General features: G+C 58.8%; 1 long non-coding RNA gene across 1 annotated transcript; it reads left to right on the top strand.

The window, feature by feature from the left end:
* Positions 1 to 110: 110 nt before the first annotated feature.
* LOC136023682 (uncharacterized) lies at positions 111 to 3,551 on the top strand. The gene is made up of 2 exons (XR_010616668.1): positions 111 to 2,674; positions 3,021 to 3,551. It is a non-coding gene; the product is annotated as an uncharacterized LOC136023682 (long non-coding RNA).
* Positions 3,552 to 9,311: the final 5,760 nt, after the last annotated feature.

Below are 9,311 nucleotides of genomic sequence, written 5' to 3'. Positions count from 1 at the left end.
ACTTCTGCAAATAGGACACTGGGAGGAGATTTCCTTGGGGAAAAACATAGGATGGGTGGCTAAGGTATGGCCATGCGTGCGCACACGCTTCCATCCCACCTCTGCTCTGCTCTGCTCTGCATTGCCTGCGAGAAACCATCAGGAGAAAAGCGACTGTGTCTTGTTTCAGAAAAACAAGGTAAAGTTTCATTAGGACCAGTTCCAAAAGGTGACTTATCTTTTACCTATGTACCAGCTGGCAGCAGACGGAAGGGGCCTCTTAGTTTCTTTGCTTTAATGGTTCTGTTTAGCTTTCCTCAGTCACTCTGCCCTCTCCTCAGTGCTCCGAGCTCCTGCCTGCTCTCTCCCTTACCAGTTCTAGACCTGGTCCCTCAACGATGCTGCCACATCACAAGGAAAATCTGTCCCTGGGGGGTTTCCAGCCCTGGGACACTGAGAGGGAGCAGGAAGAGCTCTCCTGAGGAAGCTGCAGGGATTTTCTGCTGTCAGGCAGTTGCATTTGGCAGCAGTCACTGCTGTAGATGGTCCCCAGCACAGCGGCTCAGCCACTCAGAGACCACCCGTGCCCAGCAGGCGTCAAGGGCCTGGCCCATAGGCAGCGCTTGGACTTTGAAATGATCCCAACTCTGTTCACAACCACCAGGTGGTTCGGGTTGGAAGGGACCTCAAAGCTCCTCCAGCTCCAACCCCTGCCCCGGGCAGGGACCCCTTCCACTGGAGCAGCTTGCTCCAAGCCCCTGTGCCCAACCTGGCCTTGAGCACTGCCAGGGATGGGGCAGCCACAGCTTCTCTGGGCACCCTGTGCCAGCGCCTCAGCACCCTCACAGGGAAGAGCTTCTGCCTAAGAGCTCAGCTCAGCTCCCCTCGGGCAGGTTCAAGCCATTCCCCTTCGCCTGTCCCTACAGGCCCTTGTCCAAAGCCCCTCTGCAGCAGAGGAAAAGCATCCCCTGGTCTGTTGGAGGCTGTGAGTGTGCAAGGGAAGCTCGACAGCCCTTAACTGGTGTAGACCTTTGGCTGCTCTAAACCCAGTGTCTGTGACTGCTGTTGTGTGGGCAGCGAGGGGCACTTGTGAGGTTCTGCTGAAGGGCAAAGTGTTGCTATATTTGCCTTCCTCGCAGGCGTGGAAGCAGAGCTACTCCCCTGCTGTCTGCAGCTGGTCCTGCCAGGGTTTCTCCCAAGCTTTTTAAGCACTTCTTTCCCGTAAAGGGTCACTGGTTTGGGTTTATTTCTTCTCAAATTATACGCCTCCCTTCCCCACAACAAGGTCTGTGTGCTGAACTGCAGCTCCTTTGGGGATGGGTTTGGCAGCTGCTTAACCACCTACAGAAAGAGTGTTTTGCCTGTCCTTGCTCCCCTGGTCACCGTCCACTGCAGGAATAAGTCTTTAAGGCAAAATGTTAACGCCAAAGGTGGGCTGGAGAAATGCGCCTGGTGATCAGTGACCTCAGAGGCAGGAGTTTCCCAGCAGGTCCCTACCTGAGTGCCGGACATTGTGTAAAACTGGGGAGCACAGCACATGGAGGCTGCTACGATGCTCAAGTGCTTTTTGAGCCATTTGTTTAAGTGCCTAAAGAGAACTCCCACCCCAAGCTACAGGAGCATGGGTTTGATGATAAAGACCCTTAAGTGATAAAGCAGCAGCTCCAGAGTGTCTATTGAGAGACTTAGTTTGCCCTTCCTGGGTTCTGCTGAGGACACGTGCATCACACAGGGACCAGCTGGGGACTTGGGCATGTCCTAGTGCAGGTGAGCACATCCCTTGTGTGCTGTTACTGACGGAACCTCTCTGGGGTTTGATCCTGCTCCACCACATGTGGGTATAGGTACAAGCTCCTCATGAGCTTCTCATTTCAGGTAGTAGCTGCACCAGGTTGCCCAGAGAGGTGGTTGAATGCACTTGAGATATTGCAGGCCAGGCTGGATGTAGTTCTGGGCAACTGATGCAGTCAAAGATGCTCCTGCTCATTGCAGGGGGTTGGAACTGGCTGAGCTTTGAAGGTCCCTTCCAACCCAAACTGTTTCTGTGAGTCTGTGATTCTGCTTTCTTCTCCCAGGGAATCATGCAGTGCCTCTGCTTGTGCGAGATGTGGGTTGTGATTGCTGAGGGGCGGGAGGGAGGATGGAGAGCGTCGTTTGAATGCAAGGCTGCTGTGAGTCCCTGCCTTGGCGAGGGATGCGTGGATGGATGTGGGGTTTTTGTGCGAGATCAGCGCCTGTCTGCGCGAGGTTCACGTTTTATTTATTCGGTAGAGGAAATATTTTGTCTCCAGTGCGGGAGGAGCCGGGATGGCCGGGATTTGTATGGAAAAAGGCATTAAAAGGTCTTTAAATGGGAATTGACTCTTCCATGGGTCTATCATTGTGTGTGTGTGCGTGTGCGCGCCGCTGGGCGGCGCCATCACCGCGGCGGCGAGGGGCGTGGTCATAAGGGGGGGCGTGGCCTCGGCGCTGGCCCCGCCCCTCCGGCCGCCGTGGCTCCGGTTCCGCCGCAGGAGCGGAGCCTCCCGTTGTCCCCGGGGTTGGCTTTAACGCGTGGGGCTCTGCCGGGGGCGTCCCAGGCTCTCAGCTCGCTCTGCGTCCAGCCGGGAGCCGAGGGGCTCCAGGGGCTGCGGCTCTCCCATCCCCGCCGGGGTCCCGCTCCGCCAGCGCTTAGGGGCTGGAGCCGAGACACGCGGTAAGTGCCGGCGAGCCGGGAGGGCTGCGGGCTGCGCTCCCCAGACAGCATGAACCCCGCTGCTGGGGCCCGGGGCTCGTTTGTCAGCCGCGGAGCCTTGCTGTGCTCCGGGAGGTGTCCTTCAGGCTCTTCCGGAGCAGAGGAATTGTGTGCCCGCTGCCCGGGGTACAGCAGAGAAAATCCCTTTTCCTAAGGGGCTGCAGCATGGGCCTCGTGGCAATGCCTGGCCTCAAATCACTGCCACCGTCAAACCCCAGAGGTGGCTTGAGCACGATTCCTGCCTTGGATCGATGTGTTGGGCAGAACACGGTCACCTTTGTCACTCACGCTTTGTTTCCCATCGCAGGGTGCGAGGCTCCCCTCATGCCATAAGGAACACCAGAGTGGAAAGCTGCTGGGGATTGCTCCCAGGCAGCCTGCGGGTCTGCTCCTCTGCAGCTCCATGGGGCCCGAGGCCTTCCTCGAGCGCAGCCTCCAAGGAATCCCTTGGGGAGCTACAGGTTGCCTGCAGAGCCCCAGCGAGGATAGGAGACCTCATGCAGCTCCTATTGCAGCAGCATCCGCACACTAGGGGCCTGCTAGAAGCATTCCTCCCACGATGGAAGCCTCTATCCAAAGGGATGCCAGCAAACGGAAGCCTGTATCCAAAGGGATACCAGCAGCAGCCATCACCTCTGCTACCTTTGAGGATTCAAGCTGGTTTAGTCCTGAACTCCAGAATCCCCTTTCCCAGCTCTCAGGACCCTGTGGGGCACTGCTGACAGGGACTGGCTTGACTGGTTTGCAGGAGCCTCACGGACTCACTCACCCTGGAAGAGGTTCACAAGGGACTCTGGGGTTCTCTTTTCTGCATTAAACGTTAAAAGATGCTTCCCCCTGGGGTGGTTCTGGTGCTGCAGGAGCAGGATGTGGCCTCCACGCTGCATCTGGAAGGGCAGGGATGGTTTGTGGGTGCTCGGGCACCACGCTCACATCCCTGTGAGCCACAGCAGCGCCTGGGGAGTTCCATGTGTGGGACCAGTCACCTTCTGGAGACCACACAGGGGATGCTGGGCTTGGAAAGCTGGTGTTTGTGTCCTCAAGGGCCCCGTGAGCTGACTCCACACGCTCTGTGTGCGATGCTCTCTGCAGGTGTGAGTGCCTGGGCTGGCTTTAAACCCACTTGTTGAGGCACCAGTAGCCACTGTAAGCACAGTGTGGTCTCTGGTGAGCCCTCAGCACGGCCCCGGGCAGGCTGGCTCCGTGCAATGCAGCAGTGACAGCTTTGTACCAGGGCTGCACTGTGACAAAGCCAGCACCCTCTTTTGCATCTCAATTTACTCCTGGTCGTAAGCCACAGGTGCCATAGCAGCAATAGCTGCCTTTGGCATAGGTGGAAGAGGGCTGAAGTGTTTAATTGTGTATTTTGACCTTCATGAAGTCCCCAGAGGCGTTTGCTGCTGCGGGGGGAATCCAGCTCCTTGCAGCCCGTTGGCGTTGAGCAGCAGGCTCCCACCTGCCTGGTTCCTCATCTGGAATATTTGGGGATGCTCATAGAGCCCTGCAGTGGTTTGGGTTGAAGGGACCTTAAAGCTCCAACCCCTGCCACGGGCAGGGACACCTTCCACTAGAGCAGCGCGCTCCAAGCCCCTGTGTCCAGCGCCAGGGCTGGGGCACCCTGCGCACCCATTCAGCTCCCTCAGCGGTGCACAGTGCAAGGGGGGCAGGAGGCGCAGCAGCAGCTCCAGCCAAGTCCTTTCCGCCTTGGAAGAACCGCGGCACGGAGAGCCCCCACCTCGCACAGGCTCTGGCGGGGGGAGCAGTGCCCCCCGTCCCGTGCTGCCGACGGCCTGCACGTGTTGGACGTGTGCTGGGCGCCAGCCCCGCGCTGCTCGGCCAATTCCTGAGCTTTGGGGCTCGTCCAGCCCGGGGGGAGCACCGGGAGCCGGGCCGGGCACTGCGCCCTGCCCGCACCGCTCTGCCCGGGGCCTCTCGCTGGTGTTTGGCACCCATGGGCTCTTTGCAGCTCAGGTGCGCTCGTGCCGCCCTGCTGCTATCCCAGAGCAGGACCTCGCGTGCTCGTCTGGAGCTGCCCTTGAGCCGCGTTAGTGCTGGGTGGCACCCGAATGAGAGGGGAATGAGCTCCTCTTTCCCCTGCCCTGCGCAGGGCAGGTTTGTCCAGCAAAGGGCCAAAGCCTCTCTGGGGCTGCCTTTTGTTGGAGCGGGTTCTTGCCTGCCTGGGACTCGCCCCGTGCCCGCTGTGCTCCGGGGCTCCCTTCGCAGGCCCCGTGCCAGCACTGACCCAGGCCCCTCTCGGGCTTCCCTCTGTCCCCCTTTGCTCCTCCGCAGCCTCCCTGCTCGCCCTGGGCCTGCCCCATCCTGCCTCGCTCCGCTCCCAGCCGAAGGCAGGCGGGGAGGTGCCGCGCTCCCAAGCTGTGGAGCAAGAGGAGCTCTGCCTCATCCTCAGTGCTTCGCTGTTCTCCATCTGCCGAGGCCGTGCCGGGGTGGATCCGCGCTGGGAATGCCGGTGCCCTGCAGCTCCCCACGTTTGTTTTGCCATTCCTGTTAAAGAAACCACAAAGGGAGGGGAGGGATGGTTCTGGAATCAAACACCCAGATGTGTATCTCTTGTGCAATGCACATCAGAGCCTCACCTGCTTCCCTCTGGGGACTTGGGGTGAGCGGCTTAAAAGGCTCTGTAATTGCCTCTCCTTTGCTCCAGTGAGGATGCTGTTCCGGAGCAGAAGCGGTGGTTGTGGAAGTACAGACGAGATCCGTGGCGTTGGGATGGGGACTTGTGCCTCCCCACAGACAAAAACGCATCACGCCACCGAGAACCGGAACCCCGGCTCCATCCCAGAGGGTGCCAGTGAGTGAGTGGCCCCAGGTGCCTCCCGTGGCTCCCACTTGGAGGAGTGGGAATGGGAGGAACCGGTTGCCTTGTGCTGTCAGGTTGCTAAGCAGTGCTGCTTAAGCAATGCAGGGCAAGCAGAGAGGAGTTGTGGGAGAGCACAAAGAGAAACCCAGGCAGAGCTCCTCCATGTGCAGCCGGGGCTGGGGATGGAGCCGCGTGTGGTGCAGAGCCCCCCGTCCTCGGTGACAGCAGCGACACTCCCAAGCTGCAGCCCATGGGGAGCTCGTGCCTCCCGGAGCAGGTAAGGCCAGTGCAAACCGGGGCCTGGTTTAGGGCCCCTTTGGAAACACATCTCTAAGGTGACAGAATCATGGGGTCAGTTGGGTGGTCCCCAGCCACAGGCGGCCCTGAGGAGGGGAGGTGGTGAAGGGATGCAGGTGGGGAAGCTTTGCAGCCCTGTGGGGAGGTTTCAGCCCTCCGCGGGCTCAGCAGCGCTTCCCGAAGCTGGGAGCGAAAGGGATGAGAGCCCCTCATTGGTGTCCCGGGATGAGCTCGAGCTCTTCCGGAGCACAAATCCAATGTTTTCCTTGCGAAGAAGCGGGGTAGATCATGGCCTTGGGCTGCCAGAGCCCACCCGTGGGCAGCAACCTGGGGACAGAGAGGTTAAGGGCACGGTGAAGCTTAATGAGTGCAGGAGCTCAACTAAACCAGGTGCTGGAGTGACCTGCCCTGGCCGGGCTGGTGCCTCCCTGCTCAGAACCAGCCTCCGAGCAGGCAGGAGTCCGCTCACAGAGAGGTTGGTGAAGGGAAGAGCGTCTCCATGTGGGAATACGGCGATGGCTGCGTGGCTGCTGCTCAGCCCTTGCCCTGTGGAGCATCTTTCCCAGGCCGGATGCTTGTTTTCAGCATGGACTTGGGACAGGCTGTTTGCAGGGATGCCCCTTTCCTGGGCGCCGCTCTCCATTACAGGTAGCACTTTGCTTTCCGATGCCTTGCTGGGGGCAGGCTCCCTGCTGATGGGGTGGTGAATCCATGCCTGGAGCCTGTGGAAGAGGAGGGGGTATCTGCTCAGACAGTGCCATGTATTGGAAAGGGCTGATCCTTCCCTCAGAGAATCCACCCAGAGGAAGCCTTTTTTTGGCTTGGGAAGCGCAGGGTGGGCGGGGGGATCAGGGATGCGGTTCCACATCCACGGATCCGGGCTCCTTTCGGAAGCGTTGGCTTTTTGCTGTGGATGACACCAGTTCCCTCCTGCCTGCAGGGAGAGCAGCGCGTGCTGCAGTCTGCTCCTCACCTCTGCTGCTGCAGACCCTGTGCAAGCAGCCTCTGGCATGGGATCCGTCTCAATGGTGATGGTGGCTCCTGCCTTTCCCTGTTGTTACCACGTGCTTTGGGCTGGACCTGAGCTGTGCTTAGGAATTCCATCTGGGATGTGGGAATTGGACAATAGGAACGGTGCTTTTAGTGGCAGGACCGTGTCGATGCCACGGTAGGAACTAGTTTGGCAACGTTGTGCAATAACCAGAGACCTGGTGCACAGCTTTAGGGCTTAACTTTCATGAGCACCTGGAACCACCTTCAAGTCCATGTGAGTCAGTGGAGATGAACCCTTTGGAAGGCACCCAGCCTTATCCGGAATGCTGGGTTCAGTTGGGTTCCTTCTCCACAACAATAGATGTGGGCAGGCCGAGGAACGGCCACAAAGATGATCCAAGGGCTGGGAAGCTGAGAGAGCTGGGATTGTTCCAGCCTGGAGAAAACAAGGCTCATGGGAGACCCTGCCCTGTTCGGGTCTCTAAAGGGTGGCTACAAAGCCAGTGGAGACTCCCTTTTTACAAGGAAAAGATGAGGGGTGATGGGTGCCAGTTACTCCTGGGGAGATTCCAACTGAGAGCATCAGCCTCTGGAATCGCCTCCCCAGGGAAGAGGTGGGTTACGCAGGGTTGGGCACTGTTAAGATTCAGCTGGACAGGCGCTGGGACACCCAGTGCAGGTCCCCATTGTGCCTTGTGGGCATCCTGCAGCATCCCTGGGACCTCTTCCCAGTGCTCGGAGTTGGGAGCTGGGTTACAGCAGCATCCCCGTGCTCTGGAGCAAGGCCTGGTCAGCTGCTGCGTCCTTCCCAGTGCTTTTGCTCCCCTGCTCGTGCTCTCAAGCCAACTTTGCAGTAGGATCCCTCTGCCAGTGAGTGTGGTCGGAGCTCTCTGCGCTTCCCTGACCCGCCTGTCCTGTGTTACCCCACAACGGGCAGTTTTGTCTCCCTTTCTCCTTGCTCCCAAAGTCTATTTCCAGGCGCCGCTGTCTGATCCACCCGAAATCCCCACTGGAACGGTTTTGGTTTCCTTTTTGTGCTGCCTCTTTCTCTTTAAATGCCTCTGCATGAGCTGCGTTTTTAGCAGGGCTTTTGCACCAGAGCCCGGCCTCGCTGCCTGCTCCATTGGATTCCATCCCTTTGTCTGTCCTATATTTTTCTCCCCTTGTGATGTTGCCGAAGATAGGAACAAGCCCACGTTGGGTTGCAAACCCACGGCCGGGGAAGGAAACGCGTTCTCCCTCTAAAGATGCTCTGGTGCATTGTCTCTGATGGCTGCAGCTGAAGCCCTTTGGGTGTCAGGAGGTGGCACCTTTGGAGGTGGCTGCTGGCCCTCTCCCATGGCACCCTGGGCTGTCCTTCTGCGTTCATTCATGTGTTGTTTCCTGAGTGCTCAGGAAATAGGAAGTTTGGGGGTGCTGGGAGGTTTTACTGCTGCAAAGGGAAACAAAGCCAGGGAAGAAGCTGGAGCCGTGGGGATGCGATGGAGCTCTGCTGTTTGCCTTGCAAAGCCTGTCCAGGCTCCCTCAGGCACTGAAACACCGCCTTTGTGTGGCCGTGGGTCTTGGGAAAGGCTCCTTTTCGGAGCTCTGTCACTCCCCCTTTGCGAGCGAGGGATGCTCAGATGCTCAGTGCCCAAGGGGGAGGCAGCAGCACGGCGTGTGCCGGTCCTCGGCGCTGTCCATCCCCACAGCGCGGAAACCGAGCTTCCCGAGCGAGCTGTGCGCATCCCGGCGCTGGTCCTTTCCCCAGGAGCCGGGTTTGGCTCTGTTGGAGGCACCCACGTGCAGGTGCTGGCAGCCTCCCACTGGGACTGCAGGAGGAGGCTTTATTGTCCTCCCGTTCTGATCTGGTGCTCCAAAGGGAGCAGGAGGGAGGATGAGGCACAGCAGGGGATAAGGGGGAGATGCTGGACCGGCGGCTGTGGCTGCGTTGGTGAGCGTGGCTCACCCATTGGCTGGACTCGGGCATCCTCAGCGCACAAGATCAGGTAGAGGTGAGGAGGCTGCTGCTCAGAGCCATAGGAAAAGGGGCCTCCTCTGTGCCTGGGTCACTGCTTCCTGCCCCGGGCATTCCCAAGGGGAAGCTGCGCTGATAACATGGAGAGAACTGTGGAAATGCGATGCTTTGCGCAGGAAAAAGGAAAGGAAAGCAGCGCATGGAGCTCTGCAAAGGGGCTTTAATGAATCTGGGAGCTGAGGAACTGACTCTGGGCTTTTGTGGAGGATTTTCTTGTCCTTTCCCCCTTTTCTTCCCTGCTCTGTCCATTCTTTCTCACCCTTTTTTTCCCTTAAAGCTGGAGGTGGGGATAAACAGAAGCTGTGAATTTTACCCTAAAATGTGGTAGATAACACCAGTAAATACGTCAAGAACGGTCAAAACCTTCCCCCTCCATTAAGCACTCCTGGGGGGGGAACCCTGTGAGACTCCTCTGTGGTCCAAAGCCACCTCAGTTCCCTCAGTGCTCCTGATGTGATGCAGGGACTGGTGTG

This window comes from Lathamus discolor, chromosome 19 (assembly GCF_037157495.1).
Source record: "Lathamus discolor isolate bLatDis1 chromosome 19, bLatDis1.hap1, whole genome shotgun sequence".
NCBI lineage: Eukaryota > Metazoa > Chordata > Aves > Psittaciformes > Psittacidae > Lathamus > Lathamus discolor.
The sequence above is the reverse complement of the archived record's forward strand: the minus strand, read 5'-3'. Positions and strand labels throughout refer to the sequence as shown.